The 14804-nt window shown below is 60.3% G+C and overlaps 1 protein-coding gene across 3 annotated transcripts in view; it reads left to right on the top strand.

Annotated features, from left to right (window-relative positions):
• The window catches only part of SOX13 (SRY-box transcription factor 13), a 32553-nt gene that overhangs the window by 7111 nt on the left and 10638 nt on the right, over window positions 1-14804 (top strand). The window contains exon 1 of one of the 3 annotated variants that reach the window (XM_065038970.1): window positions 5607-6946. The exons of the other annotated variants lie outside the window; for them this stretch is intronic. The gene's annotated coding sequence lies outside the window, so the exon portion shown is untranslated. Of the gene's footprint in view, window positions 1-5606; window positions 6947-14804 lie in introns of those variants that run through there. 3 annotated transcript variants of the gene reach the window in all.

Raw genomic sequence — 14804 nt, 5'->3', positions numbered from 1 at the left:
TGTTATTGCAGGGCACGTTATCAAAGCACCGTGTCTGCAGCACCCAGACGCTTTCTGATCCAGCTGGACCCGTCCGTTTGGGCAGGGAGCGATGTTCCCACAAGGTCCCCGTCCCTTCCCTGACATCCCAGCACACTCGTGCCCTTTTCCCCTCTGGTCCCGCACTCTGAATCCATCCCTCCCACAGCACCCACCGCCAGCGGCCACAGAGCGCGGGGACATCACCCAGTTACTGTAAGTGACTCGGGAGAGGAGAAGTCAGGGGGTTGCGAAGGCAGACTCAGAGACACCCCGTATCGGTGCTGATCTCCCGAGACACCCAGTTTTGGCAGAGGGCTCAGCTCTCACTTGAGAAGCTGTGTTTCTGATATCGATCATGCTATCTGAGGGTACATCCTGTTGCTAAGTTTGGCTGCTTCCTCCCTTCAACAGCTGTTGTGCAGCTACAGCTGCTGTAAACCCACGCGACGGGGATGGCGTGAGTAGCGGGGGGGTTTGGCGCTCGTGTAAATGGATCCCGGCTTTGGTTAGACTGTGGCAAGCAGGAACCATGCAACATCTTGGAGGTGCCGTGATGCCAAAGGTCGCGTCCTGCCCTTTCCTGCCCGGCCAGTGAATCGTGCCACGACCAGATGCTGAGGATGTGGCGCTGGGTGGTGGGGGGGATTATTTGGGGCGCTAAATCAAAGCGAAGTGTCAGCGTCTCGTATTGAAGTTGTTCTCGGGAAAACGGTTTCCTAATCCTGACCGGCCGGTATCTGATTCTGCGGTTGTGTGTGCACACGTGCTCCGAGCTGTGTCTCGAGATGCAGAGCGAGCGCAGGAGCAGTCGTTGTCCCCAGGCTGAAGCCCTTGTACGCTCTGTGGCCGCGGGAGAAGCGTGCCTGTGGTGTGTCCTGCCCTGCCGGCCGTGGAGCTCGGCAAGCTTCACCAATCCCCATTTCCAAAGGGCGCTCCAGCAAAAACACACCAACCCTGGGGAGCTCAACCCGCTCCGTTGGGGCAGCAGCTCTGCCCTCCTGCTTCCCCCAGGGCTTTCCAGGCCTGCAAGTCACCGATTTCTGCATTTCAAATCCCCAGAGGCAGATGATGCTCTTTGGTCTTCTTGGCAGCAGCTCCTCCTCACTTCTGACCATCACCCCGGCCTCGGGGCTGGGGACGGGACATGTTGTTCATGCTCTGCCCGCCTGTCTGTGCTGGGAATTTCTCTCTTCTCCCGAGCCTGGTGGGCAAAACCAAGTCTGGCTCTTTCTGATATAATTTTGCCAAGTGGGAGCTCTTTGCTGCAATTAGCTGGTATTTAAACCCTCGCTAACCCTTAACATCTTAATGACAATAATAATGATGCTCCACACGTCCTGCAGTGCCACGAATCTAAAGATTACACTCGCTAATTAATTAAGCCCCGACCCCCTCCCACTTTCCTCACTGAGCAGAAGAAATCGCTAAGAGTCTCTTAAGAAAGGACATAAAGGCAGGGAAATCCAGGCACCAAAACAAGACAAATGGGGATTTGAAGACAATCCGGGCTGGGCCCATGTGACCGAGGAGAGGACCGGGCAGGAGAAAGGATGAAAATGCCAAGCACAGAGCGGGGAGAGAGAAAACAACCGCCAGCTTAAAAACCCGGGGACAGAAAAGCACCAAGATGAAGGGAGTGACAAAGCATCAAAGGGAAGAGAAACCAAAGGCGTCAGAACAAAGGACAAGCTGGAACAAAGGACCGAAGAGGGGAGAACAAAAGCACTAAATAGAAAACAAAGGCAGGGGACAAGAAAAGCCCCTCTGTGGGGCTGGGGCCGGGGTCCGGCCCGGCGGGAGGTGGGTGGCACGGGCGGTGCTGCGGGTCCCGCCGGAGCCGGGGAACCAGCGCAGGCACTGGGAGCCCAGTTCTGCCTTTGAACGGGAGGGAGGAGTGGGGCTTGGCCCCCCCTGGTCCCACGCTGTCCTGGGCGCAGCGTGGAGGTTGGCAGCATCCTGGGGACGTGGCGCTGCCGTCCGGCCGCGGTCCCTCTCGTCCCGCTGTGTGGTCCAGCTGCCCCCTCCCTCCCCACGTGTCTGTCCGGCACAGCCTGCTCAGCATCACCCCTCTGTGCTCCGCGGCACAGACACCCCGGCACAGCCCCCTGCCCCGTCTGCGCCCCAGCCCCGCGGCGTGGGGACAGCTGGGGATGCTTTAGGGACACTGCCAGCCCCATGGCGTGGGGACAACTGAGGATGCTCTGGGGACACTGCCAGCCTGGCTGTGTCCTCCCCACCCCATGGCTTTCCCTTCGGAGAGGAGCCGTCGGCCAGTGCTGCGTGTGTGGCTGGTCCAGCCTGCTGGGCTGTGCTCTGAGGGGGGACAATTTGCGTCGCCCGGATTAAAAACAACAGCGGCATTCAGGTTGGGAATAGAGAGTGGCAGAGATGTGACGCTGCTTTGTTTGCTCTCCCCGTCAAATCCTGGTTTGGAGCTGGAAGTCCCCGTCAGGGCTGTTGGTGCACACGGGTCCGGCTGCGTTACGCGTGCCGCTTTGCAGGGGGGTGTGGCGGGTACCCCAGGGTCACGCAGCCGGCGTGGGGTGAGGATGGTTTTGGTGGACGGGACCCTGCGGAGCCGTTGTGCTGGCAGCTGCAGCCGCCGCTCCGCTCTGCCCGCGGTGCTTTGGCTGCTTGTAGCTGCCCTGGGTTTGGAAGCAGCGGGTGATTCCAGTGTCTTTTGGAGGCGCCAATCTGGCAGGCACTCGGGCAGCCGGAGAACCACTTGGCGAGAGCCACAGGCTTTCTGAAAATCCCCCTTGCAGATGCCAGCAGTGACCCTGCTCCCGGCTCTGTTCTCCATCACCTGCTCTGGCCGTTCACCTTCCCCTGAGCCAGGTGACAGCAGCTCCTCCATGTCCTGCCCGTGGGCAGCCCTGCCCAAAGCCACCCCTTCCATTGGAGGGGCCCGGGCAGTGAGGTGCAGGATTTTATCACCGTGTCCAAACACTTGCTGCCACAGCATCGTGTGCTGTGGCCGCCGCAGGGAGAGTTTTGGTGATTTCTAAATGTTCTGCCCGGTATTTCTGCTCAGGCAGCAGCCAGAGTTCACCTGTGACCTGAGCCCGTGCCAGCCCCGCTCTGCCTTCCTGCAGGATCGTTTTGTGCTCGATTGGACTTTGCTTTTCGGAGGAGCTCTCTCTGAGCATTGGCGAAGAGCAGAGCTGCTCCGAGTGCGCTCCCCATAGAGCAATCCTGGAACATCTTGGTTTTATTATGCCCAGATTAGAGCCTGTTACGCTGCGGGCAGGCTCGCTCGCACAGCCCCGGCTCCCTGCAGTAGCCGGGCACTGCCAGCGCGGCGGAGGAAGGCAGCACGGAGCTCCCAGCTGCTGGAAACGCCTCTGAAGTGGCCAGGATAAATTGTGGTGTTTGGGTGGAAATAATTGGTAGCTTTAATTCCTGGAGCTCACCCACCAGCCTGTCAGGAGCCCACGAGGACAGGCGCCAGGCGGGGAGCAGCCGGCGTGGGGAGGTTTGGGACGTGCTGCTGTCACAGCCATCGGTCCTCGGTGCGCCCGGCCACACTCCCACCCTGAGCCCCAAAACCAGGAGTGCGGGACAGGCAGGGACCCCAGGAGCTCGGCAGGGAAAGGCAGCACCTGGGAGGCACGAAGGGGGTGCCAGACAGTCACGACAAGCTGCCCGTCACCTGGGGACCGGGCAAGGCAGGTTGGTGGCCCAGCCGTGTCCCTCAGCCCTCCAGACTACGAGAGCCGGACACAACGGGGTGAACTGAGGACAGCCCAGAGCCGCCGTGGTTCCACAGGGTTTGAGCTTCCTCGTTAGCATTGTCATATCAGCTTGGGTTTAATGGGCTGCAGATGTCTGTCTGTCTGCCCGTGCGAGACCACAGTGTGTGTGCGCCGGGTCGGGCTCCGCGGGAGCTGGTTCTCACGGCGTGACGGGGACACGGTGCCGGCCTCACAGGGACATGTCCGGCCTCGGAGCCCTTTGGCCATGGGCTTGTCGCTGGGTGTGCAGGTTCCAAGGGACCCTCTTGGGTCCCCTGCTCACCCCACCAGCCCAGCACAGCTCCTCCTTTCTGAGCCTGCCGCCCCACAGCAGCGCATGGACTTGGCTTGCAGAAGGGACACTGCAGGGACACCCTCTTCCCATGTGTTATCATGGGATGCACAAGGCATGGGCCAACCAGACAGCCCCGGGGGGTGCGTGGCAACAACTTTTGAGCAACAGCAGCACCTTCATCTTCCCTGGATTTTCACAGCAGTGCGTGGGGCGAGTGAGCCCCAGGGGAAGCTGGCAGGACCCACGCAGCTCGCTCCGCGTTTGCAATCGCTTTGCAGCTTTCCCAGGCTGGTGAGGAGCAAAGCACATGCCCATTTCCAAACAATGAGCCTGCTTCCGTGCAGGAAGCAAGGTCGGATTTGTTCTCCCTGCTTTGCCCCCTCCAGCCAGTTATAAAGGGGCCAAGCCATTGTCTGAACCATTTCCATGACTCAGTCACCAGTATCCTGCGATGGGGAGGCTGGAGCTCGCAGCCAGCACAAAGCAGGAGGCACAGCTCCTGCGGCCAGCGGCTCCGCGGGCTCCGCGGCAGGGTGGGGGGCTTGGGAAAAGGAAGGCAAGCGCTGGCCGTGCCTTCCCCCTCCGTGCCCCCTGTGCTGGCGGCAGTGGGATCTTTGCCCCCACCAGCTTTCCTGGTCCCTCCACCCATTGTCCTGGCTTCCTTGTGCTGCGGGAAGCAGGGAGGAGCGGGCTGGGAGCAGCGCTGGTTGTGCGCCCGGGTGCAGCCAGGTAGGGAGGGATGGAGCAGGAGCTGAGTGGATTGGGTGTGGAAGGACAGAGACTGTGTCTGCACCCTCATGTCCATCCTGACATGTTGTCGCCATGGTCCTGGGGACACCCAGCAGGTCCTGGGGAGGGTTGGAGAAAAGGAGGTGCTGCTGGTGTGGCTCAAAGGAGGACATGGGGAGGAGCAGATGCAGGGTGGGGACAGTACCCGTGGATGTGTGGGGTGTGTCACCCGGGGATGGGCCACCACCTCCTGGTGCCCATCTAGGAAGTGACGCTGGACCCAGGGGACCGAGTGTGGCCGGCACCTGGAGGCACCGGCCAGGGAAGGCCACCATGGCAACCACGGCCACCATGGCCACCATGGCCACTGGGGACAGGGAGGAAGGAAAGGAAAGTGAAAGTCCGTGGCTGCTGCTCCAGCCTGGCTGTTGCTATGACGACCCAAACAAAGCTCCCGCTCCCTTTTTTTGGCTCAGTTGTGCGGGTCCTCAGCCCCTTTGTTAATTGTTTCCCTGTCCAGTTTGGGGGATGCACCTCCCGCCTCCTCCTGCCCCCGGAGCAGCTCGGGGGCCTCGCTTGGGGCAGCCGCAGCCCCCGCTCTTGCCATGGGCTCGCCTGCCTGCTCAGTGCTGGCGTGGCCACCAATAACCATTTCCCTTGTGTGACCTTGTGGATTCTTCCCCCAGGCTGGGAGGGGGGAGCAGAGAGGGGCTGGTGGCTTTGTGATGCTGCCTGGCTGCCCGTGCATGGGATGGCACTGGGGGAAGCTGGTTCCCCCACTGGGAAGGGGATTCTGAGGGGCTGGGGGGGGGCATGTGGCGCAGGGGGAGCTGCCTTTGCATCCTGCCCTGCTGTGGGTTCAGTACTTGCTGCACGGCCCTGGGATCGCTGTGTCCTTGCCAGGCCCCGGTTTCTCCATCTGTGAAACGGGAACGTTTATCACTGAGCCGCTTTACACACTGAGGTCTGCGGGCAGAGTGTTTGGGCTTCTAAACGCTGCTGTGCTTCGTGTTTAATCCTCGGGATTAAGATGCTGGGTGGGAAACTCTCCCGGATAACTTCCTGCCCAGCTCTGCCCGCGGAGCCCTCGGCCGGGCTGGGCACTCGGGACCCCGGCTCCGCCCCTCCCTGGGTGACGGACACAGGGCAGGGGGGGTGTGCTGGGTGGGTTTGGGCTGTGGGAGCCCGAGCCCCTCCAGAAACCCCATGTTCCCGTTCGTGCGTGGCATCTGGGGGAGCCGGAGTCCCGGGCAGCAGAGGCCTCGTCTTCTGCTCCTGGGTTGGGTGAAAAAGATGTTTGGAGAAAAAGCAATTCCCATGGAAAAAAAGGACAGTGTGGGGGAGGAAACGGCTTCGACTCAATGGGGATTTTCGTTGGTAAAATGTAAACAGTTCTCCTGCAATGTTGACATAACATTTTAAAGATTTCATTATACAAAAAAGACTGTTTGTCAACATTTGTTTGTCCAAGCCAACCTCCTGGCTCTGCAGCTGGAGAACTGCTCTGAATGAAGCGGTTTTGTGCTTTTGGGAAGCTGGGTGACAGCATTCCCGGCAGAGTCCTTGGTGGGATCGGGGGTCTGTCACTTGGTGTGCCGTGGTTTTGGGGTTCCCTCGGCGCTGTGGGCTGTGCTCTCTACCAGCCAGGCATCGATCCCCCTTTTGGGATGGGGTAGGACTGGTCCCTGCACGGATGGGGGTCCCGGGGTGCCTCCCAGGGCTCCTCCGAGTCGTACCTCGGTCTTTGGGGGTGTCTTGTCCCCTCCACAGGACAGCAGGGGAGCGGGTGGGAGCAGCCCGGGGGCTCCCGGCGGTGTCACGCGTGGGTGCCCGGCGAGGCAGGGGGTACCGAGGGGAGGGGACGGGGCAGAGGGGCCGCCCCGGAGCAGGCTGCTGGCTGGCTGGACCCGTGTCCCTCCTCCTCCTTCTCCTCCCCTCCTCCTCCTCCTCGCTCCCTCTCTCCGCCCGGCGCCGGGGCAGCTCCCACCGGAGGCGCTGGGGACATGGAGCGGACCTGAGCCCGGCGCGGCGGCGGAGCCCGCACCGGCAGCGGCAGCGGCACCGGCAGCGGCACCGGCAGTGGCAGCGGCACCGGCAGCGGCACCGGCAGCGGCACCGGCACCGGCAGCGGCGGGACCCGGCGGCAGCGCTGCAGCGCGACGGAGCAGTGAGTGCGGCCGGGGGCACGGGCTGGGGCACGGCCCGGGGGTGGCACAGGCATTGCCGGGGGGGCACCGACGCGGCCCTGGGCGGCGAGCAGCCGCTCCAGTCGCGGTATCCGACCTTGGCTGGGCTGAGCGGGGCTGGGGGGCGTCTGGCAGGACCCCCCGCAAAGCTCCTTTGCTTAAACAAGAGAAGGAAAAAGAAAAAGGGGAGGTGTGGAGCCGCTCTCCGCACAGCCCCGTTCCCGCTGCAAAGTTCAGGGGCTGCAAACTCTCCTCCGAGTGCCCGCCCCGCCGGTAGCCGAACTGGGGCGAGGGAGAGCCCGGCAGGCAAGGGGTTAAGCCACGGGCACCCCTGGGGGACACAGGGCCGGCAGGCAACGGGTTAACCCATGGGTGACATCCCCCCAGCCTTGACCTGGCTGCCAAGGGCTGCCCCACTGCAGCCCCCTCCCTGGGACCCCCGTCCCGCTCACCCCGGCGAGGTTTCTCGCCTCCTCCCGGTGGGACCAGTCCCCCTGTCCTGGTCGAGGATGATGAGAGGCTGTAGGGCATAGTCTGGAAGCCCCCCAAGACACGGCACTGGGGGTCACAGCACAAACAGACACTGTGCACAGACAGACGGACACGCTGTGCCAGCACAGATGGGCACAGCACTCGCTGTCGTTCCCAGCCCCCGGCACACGTGTGCGTCCGCAGGGCTTGGGGCTGTTGGTGGGGCCTCAGGGGTAGGGGTCCCCAACTTGTCCCCCACTGCATCCTGGGACAGATGGGACAATCCTGCCCTGTCATGCATCTCCCGCTGCCTTCTCGAGGTGTGCTCAGCGGGGGATGTGATTTCACAGCTCCAGCCTGCCCCGGGGAGCCATGTCCCGCTGTACCATCTCCATCCCAGCAGGAAAACCGGCCATGGGTTCCACTCACGGGTGTTTGTCTGTCCAAGAGGGGCTGGCATTGCTCTAACAAGCCGCAGTGACAGCGTCGAGATAACGTGTGGCCAGAGAGAGGGTTTGGGACCGAGATCAGCGCTAAACTCTGTCCCTTGCTGGGATTTAAGGGCGGATGAACCCTGTCACTGCATTTACATCCTCCCCGGCAGCCATGGCAGGTCCTGCCCGCGCCCCAAGTCGCGTGTCCGACCCATCCTGGGGGGATTTGTGTCTCTGGGGGCTGAAGCTGCTGCACAGTGAAGCCCCCCCCGATATTGGGGCTTGTGCCATGGGGTCCCACTGTCCGGCAGCCCCATGGTGCTGCGCTGGGGCGCTGGGTGCGGCACAGGGGGTTTAGGGGATTTCACCCTCGGGTGCTGGCAAAGCCCAGCTCAGGGTGCAGCCCCCGCGCAGAGCTGGGTGCTCATCCCTGGGAACCCCACGGTTAAACACCAACAAAGTTAGTGGGGAAAGAGAGAGAAACCGAGAGCTGGGTCACCCAGGGAGCCGTAAAAGAGGTTTTCGTGTGAAATGCACAAATAAATACCAAGCTTTGCTTCTTGCCACCTCTGCCTAACGATCTGCAGTCTGTCACGCAGGGGTTTGGTGCCGGTGAGGGATGCTGCCCAGGAAAAATTACAGACCGCGGCCACATATTGTTGGAGTCTCAGTTACATCTTGTGAGGTACCTTCAGCGTGGAAAACACTTGACTTCCAAAGCAAATCTGGAGTAATAGATTTTAGGAGTGAAAAAGGACCATTAGCTCGGCTAATGTGATTTTCTCCATAGCACAGACCAGATAATATCACTCAGTTACTCTCCTATTGAGCCAATAGCTCCTGTTTGTAATTCATGCAATTTCCTTTTAGTTCAATTTAATTTTGTACAGAATCCATTCTGTTGACACTGATACAGTACATTTCTTTTTTTTTTTTTAAAGCCTGCGAATTCAGGGGCTTTGTGTTAGAAATAACCGCTGTCCCCTGACAAACGTGGGCCGGCTAACGACACTTTTCTAAATCATTTGTGAGTGACACATTTTTACCAGCATCTCCCTTCATTGGTTTCACTGCCCTCGGCGTCTCACCCGGCATCTCGTGCAGGAGGCGAAACCCCTTTGGAGCACTCATAGGTAGGAGCAGAGATCCCAAATTTGTCAAAATGCGTTTTCCTCTCAGATGCGAAGCTCCTCGTGCCGTCGGGCAGCTCCTCTCTGGCGTACCCGCGTTGCTTTTCTCACCCTGCCAAATGGGAGCACCCGAACCCCCTCCCCTGGAAAGTCCTTGTGAGGAGCGAAGTTTGTTCCAGCGGGGTACGCGATGCCCGGGGGGCACAGCTGGGCTTTCTGTCTCCCTGCCGAAATGTCCATTTTCCGTGGGGGGAGCTGTGCCCTGGCACGCGGGGCTGGAGGGAGATGGAGCAGATCGTAAACTTGTTATGTGCTGGCGGGGTTTTAATTTCATTCATGGGCTGCAGAAGCAGCGTTCTGCTCTCCGTGCAGGGAACACAGGAGCACAGTAAAGCTTAGTCTTTCAGTGGGTTTATTTTTACACTCGGTGCTTGCTGGTGGGCTCCCCGGGCGCTTGCCCAAACCTGCTGCTCTTGCTGTTCGTCGCCTTCCTGGAACTGAGACGGGCTGGGGCCGAGCAGCCGTTACAGCGGCCGAGCCGGTCGGGGTGAAGCGTGGACTTGCGATCTGGTAGCAGCGTGTTCTGCGCTCCCAGGTGAGTGCTCAGGGCTGGTTTCAGGGGGTCGTGGGGGCCGTGTCCCTGCTGTCCCTGGGGTGTGGGTCCCACCCGTGTCCCATGTCCGAGCATCCTTGGTGCTGCAGCTGTTGGAGTTTGCTGGTGGCAGCGAATCCCGTTGGGATGCGCAGTGTGGACCGTGGGATGCTTTGCTGGCTGCTGGGACAGCTGGGTCACCTCTGCTGTCCCCAGCGCTCCCGTGTGCTCAGCGCAGCCCTGGCTGCTCAGGGATCCTCCCGCTCTCCGGCGTACGACAGAACCAAGCAAACTTTGCAGGGTTTTGGTGAGGTGCTGGCGGGCTGGCATCACAGCCGTGCTGGCGGCTCCACTCTCAGGGTCCCTTCCTGCAGACCCAGCGGATCAGGGGGTGTCGGGGCCCTCCGGGGCTGTCAGAGCGGCAGGACAGCCCGCCAGCCCACAGCCCGTGGCCGGTTGCCGTTGTGGAGCACGGTGAGTCCCGCTTTGTGCACTGCGTTCCTGCTTGCTCCAGCTTTATCCCATTGTAAACACTCACGGGGGTTTTGTGTCGCGCCGGCTTTGTGCGTGCTCGTGTCATTGCAGAAATCAGAAAAGCTTTTATTACCGAAGCGACCACCTTTCTCGGGCGGTTGTGACCGATGGTAGCGACAGGCTCCCAGTACAGCTCTGCTCTGCTTTTACACCCTGGAAGTTCCCAGCCACGCTAATATGATGTGTACTGCTCATTTTCCTAAAAGAAATGCATTATGTTTTGAAAGCAACCCACCCGCGGGCAGGGCAGTTGCTACCTCCAGCCCGCGATGCCGTGGGGGAAGCCGGCTGGCCTCTTTTGTTCTCTCCTGTGGCCACGCTGCTGAACGCAGCATCGCTGCGAACTGGGAACTAGGAATGAAATATTTTCCCTCAGCTAGAAAACACTGATGGGTCAAAGCCGCCTCTTTTTGTGATGGAGGAGTCGCGCTCGGCAGGAGGGAGAGCCCAGCAAGCCGGGCAGCCCCGGGGTCGGGCGTTCCCCGGCTGGGGGTCCCTTGCAGCATCGGGCCACCCCTGACCAGCCAGGGCTGGGCTCTCCGAGCTTCTGCTGCTTTATTTTTCACAAACTCTGTGGAGGTTTTGGTTTCATTGCACCGCTGGGAGGAAGATTTGGGCTGGTCAGAAAGTTTTGCCTGATGCATCACTAATTTCCACTCTGTTTTAGCACAGTAAAAAAAAAAAAGCAAACATGCAAAAGGGAAATAAATTAGCGCGGCTTGTGACAGTTCTGCTGGGAAAGATCTCGGTGCCTTTACCCCAGCTCGTGCCTTTGGGGGGGGAACTGCAGGAGCGAAACGGGCAGAGCTGCCGGGGCTGCTTGTGCGCGGCTGAGAAGTGCGTGGGCTCCTCCGGCTCCAGGAAAGTTGGCAGGGGCCAAGGCATCAACTTTTGGAAAGTTTTCTGCCTCTTGGACGCCCTCTCTCCCTCCCACTCCATGTCCACCTGCTCCAGGGCCACATGTCCCCGCCTGGAACCGCTCCAGCCCCAAACAACGGCCCTTGGTGTGCCCGCCACAGGCTCGGTGCTGGGGGGAGGCTGTGGAGCTGTGGGGGACACGGGTGGCCCCGTTCACATCAGAATCCCCCCAGCCGCTTGGGTGGGTCAGGGAAAAATACAAGTAGGGGATGCAATGCCTGGATTACCCCGACAAAGCGTTTACTCCAGTGCGCTGGAGCACATGGGTGAGGTGGAGCATAGTGCTGGGGACAGCCCTGTCCCCTTCACCTCCAAGCACCTGCCAGCACCTTGGTCCCCGAATGGCTCTGCAGCTGCTTTTGGCTCCAGTGTGTTGTTTTTCAAGGGGAAAGCGACTTCTGCGAACGTCGTCCCGGAGGGGAGCTCCTTCCCTGCCTCCGGCCCCGCTCCTGCTGCAGCCCTGCAGCTGGAGGACGCGAATTGGGAGATGCATCTGAAACGTTTGAAATTCTGCCTCTCCATAATTTAATGCTCCATTAGCACCCTGGCCCGCTCCAGGCATGTGACCCTTATAAAAGATGCAGTCTGATGGCTGAGGAGGCCGTGCAGCCCCCCCGTTGCCCCCAGGTGTCTTATAAGAGAGGAATGAGATAATGTGGCTCATAATTAAAGCTGCCTGCAGACCCCTGCAAGCACCCGCTAGCCCAGGCCAAAATCTGCTGGCCAGAGTTCCTATTTTTTAGTTCTGCCTGGTGAAGGCAGCTCGTGACAGTTCATTGTCTGTTGGGGAGGAGAGAGGATAAGATTATAAATTAAATATGGCAAAGAGAATTAGAAGAACGCAGGGCAGCAGCGAGCCCAGTGGGGTGTTTGATCCTCTTTGCCCGTGCAAAATGGGGTTATCACGAGCTGGGCTGAGCTGGAGTCTGATGGAGGAGAAGATGTAGGAGCAGGTAGATAGAAATAGCCGATGGCATTGCTGGTACCGTGCTTCTGGCCGGGTGGTGACAGCCCGGATGCCGTTCAGTGCCTGGCAAGCCGCTTGTGTGAAGGAGCTGAGCTGGGTGATGGCGGCGGGTGGGATCGCGGTGGCTTCCACCTCTGCTCTGCTCCCCAAACTGGCCAACGAGGCCACCGGGGAACCAGTCCCTGCTGTACCGGGGGCCAGTCTGCAGTGCTGGGCAACCCGTGTCTCTTGTCCCTACTGTGTCCCTGTGGGATGCAGAGAGGAGAAGCTCCAGTGGGGACAGGACAGGACCAGGTCTGTAAGAGACAGGCAGGTGCTGAGCACACAGCTCATCCCGACCTGGGGACATGTGGGTGCCTGAGGCCACTGCAGCAGCAACGGGGGACCCTACAGAGCTGGGACAAAGCCTGCGGGACACGACGAGGTGGCTGTGGGGACACGTGTGTGTGCAGGGAGCTGGGCAGGAGCCCCTCAGTTTCACCTGCTAAAAGTGAGCTGATGTGGGAAGGGGTTAGAAAACCCGCCGCCCCAGGGTGGCAGCCCTGCCTGCCCTGCCCTGCTGCCCTGCCCGCTGCCTGCCCTGCCCGCTGCCTGCCCTGCCCCGCTGCCTGCCCTGCCTGCCCGCGGGGCGGAGGGGAATGCCAGAGCCCGGCTTATCTTTTGTCTGGAACAATAGAGGGCTTGGCCCTATTGTTCTACCTTGCACGCCCAGCGGAAAGCGGCTCCCCTGGGACAGGGGCTTGCACACGAGTGTGCCCGGCTGCTGCAGGGGGGATTGACGGGCAGGGATGGGCAGGGCTGGCAGGGCCACCCTCCCAAGCCGTGCTGCCTGGCCCGGCGTGGGCCTGCCGCCCGTGGGCAGCTCCACAGGTGAATTGCCCGTCGGGAGAGGTGGCTGCTTGGGACCTTTTCTGCTCTTTTCCTGGCTGTGACACAGGGCTTGGAGGAGCTGGAGGGTCAGTCTGAGGAGGTCCCCAGAGCAGGCTGTGCCTGGGCAGGCGGGAGGACCCATCCTGGGCAGAGGCAAAGCAGATTTTGCCTTTCCTGGGGCTCTTTTAAGCCGTCCAGGGGATGCGGCACATGGCGACAGGAGCTGCCAAAGCCACTCGCTGGAGGGAACAGGCTCGGGGACCACAGGGGAATTGGGGATACTGCAGGGGACACACACACAGGTGCCACCGGGCACAAAGAGCCCCTTGTGCTGCGGGACACAGGGAGCCTGGGCTGGCTGGGGGCTGTGGGAGATGGAGGCGCCTCTGCCCTGGGCTGGGCTGTGTTTTCGGTTGTACAATGAAGAATACCTGGTAAAGGCTTGTTCCCAAACCTCTTTGCTCCCCCAGAGGTGAGGAGCCTGACCGCAAGCTGCTGCGAGGGGAGAGGAGTGAGGTGCAAGGACAGTTGCGGTTTGGAGGGTCTCTGCAGCTGGATCTCTTGTGTCCTGCAGTGCGATGGGTGGTGAGGGACCCCCAGAGCCCAGGGTCTCTCCCTGAGCCTAAGGATGATAAAAATTGCTACCTCCTGCGATTTCCATCTCACAAATGTAACACAACAGCCGGCCCTGGGAGGTGATGCCCATCGCAGCCCCATGGCTGCTGCTGGAGGATGCTCCGGCTCACCCGCAGGGCGCAGAGCACGGGGGGCTGAGCTGCCTCCCGCGCCCTAAATCAGGGGTAACACCGTCTGAGTGACCAGCTTAGACTAATAAGGAGAAGTCAAGCATTTTCCTTGGGGGTCTTCACCCATATTCAGCCACGACACTCAAGCACAGCAGGAGTGGGGTCGGGGCTGCTGTTCGTAAGGGTGTGATGATTTGGGGCAGATGATGGACAGTGTCTGGCACCCGGTACCAGGTCCCATGGTTCCCCGTGTCTGGAAGCAATTGAAGGAGGTGCTGGGCAGGTCCTGGTGAGGCGAGTGAGCCCCGTCTTGGGTTTTTTGAATTTTCGAAGCAGGAGAGGAAAAGGGTCAAATGTCTTCATCCCTCCGTCATGCGATAGGAAAGTATTGTTTACGAAGCAGCCGAGTCAAACATGCCCTCCGCTCTGCCTGGAAACGCTGAGTGAGTGAAATGACACAAAAAACGACACCGAGATTGGCCTCCCCGATAAGCCCGAGGCCGCTTTTGGGTGAGGGGAGGACAGAAACGGCGAAGAAAAGGAGGGAGATGTGCTAACTGTGCCATGTGCGCCAGCAGCGCCGGGTTGGGTGAGTTGTCCCCGTCCTTTGGCTCCTGGCTCTCTCCCCATTTTTTGGGAGGGTGATTCTTTATCTGTTTCGAGTTTTTGAAATGTCTTTCCTATAATCGACGGGTTTATGCAAGGTGGTTTCATTGGTGTGTAATGCAACCAAGAGAGGAAGGGCGGAGGGGAGGAGGGCAGTGAGAAGGGGGTCTCTGAAAATATTAAGACTGTGGGGTTTGCGCTTTTCCAAGAAGCGTTTAGACCTGCAGGGAAGGGGAGTTTCTTCTCCCAGCACTTCTGCCTCTGCTGCTGCTCAGACCTGAGCAAAATGCTTCTTCTTAATGATGCTTTTAACCGCGTAACCTTCCCTGGGCAAGAAACCCATCTGCCTGCAGAGCCGGGGATGGTGCGAGGAGGTTTTTCCTCATTGATACGTCTCAGTGAGTGGAAGAAAAACAAACCAAACAACAACCCAACCCATGGTGCAGACTGTGTAGTCTTGCGGCCAGGAAGCGGGAATGACCAGCGGGTCGCGGGGGCTGTCGCTGGGTTGTTCCTGCACCTTCTTCCTCCGGGCTTCGCACAGATTTAAATGATTCCAGCGCTGCGGAGT

This window comes from Columba livia, chromosome 22 (genome assembly GCF_036013475.1).
Source record: "Columba livia isolate bColLiv1 breed racing homer chromosome 22, bColLiv1.pat.W.v2, whole genome shotgun sequence".
In the NCBI taxonomy this organism is placed as follows: Eukaryota; Metazoa; Chordata; class Aves; order Columbiformes; family Columbidae; genus Columba; species Columba livia.
This window is presented reverse-complemented; position numbering and strand designations above follow the sequence as displayed.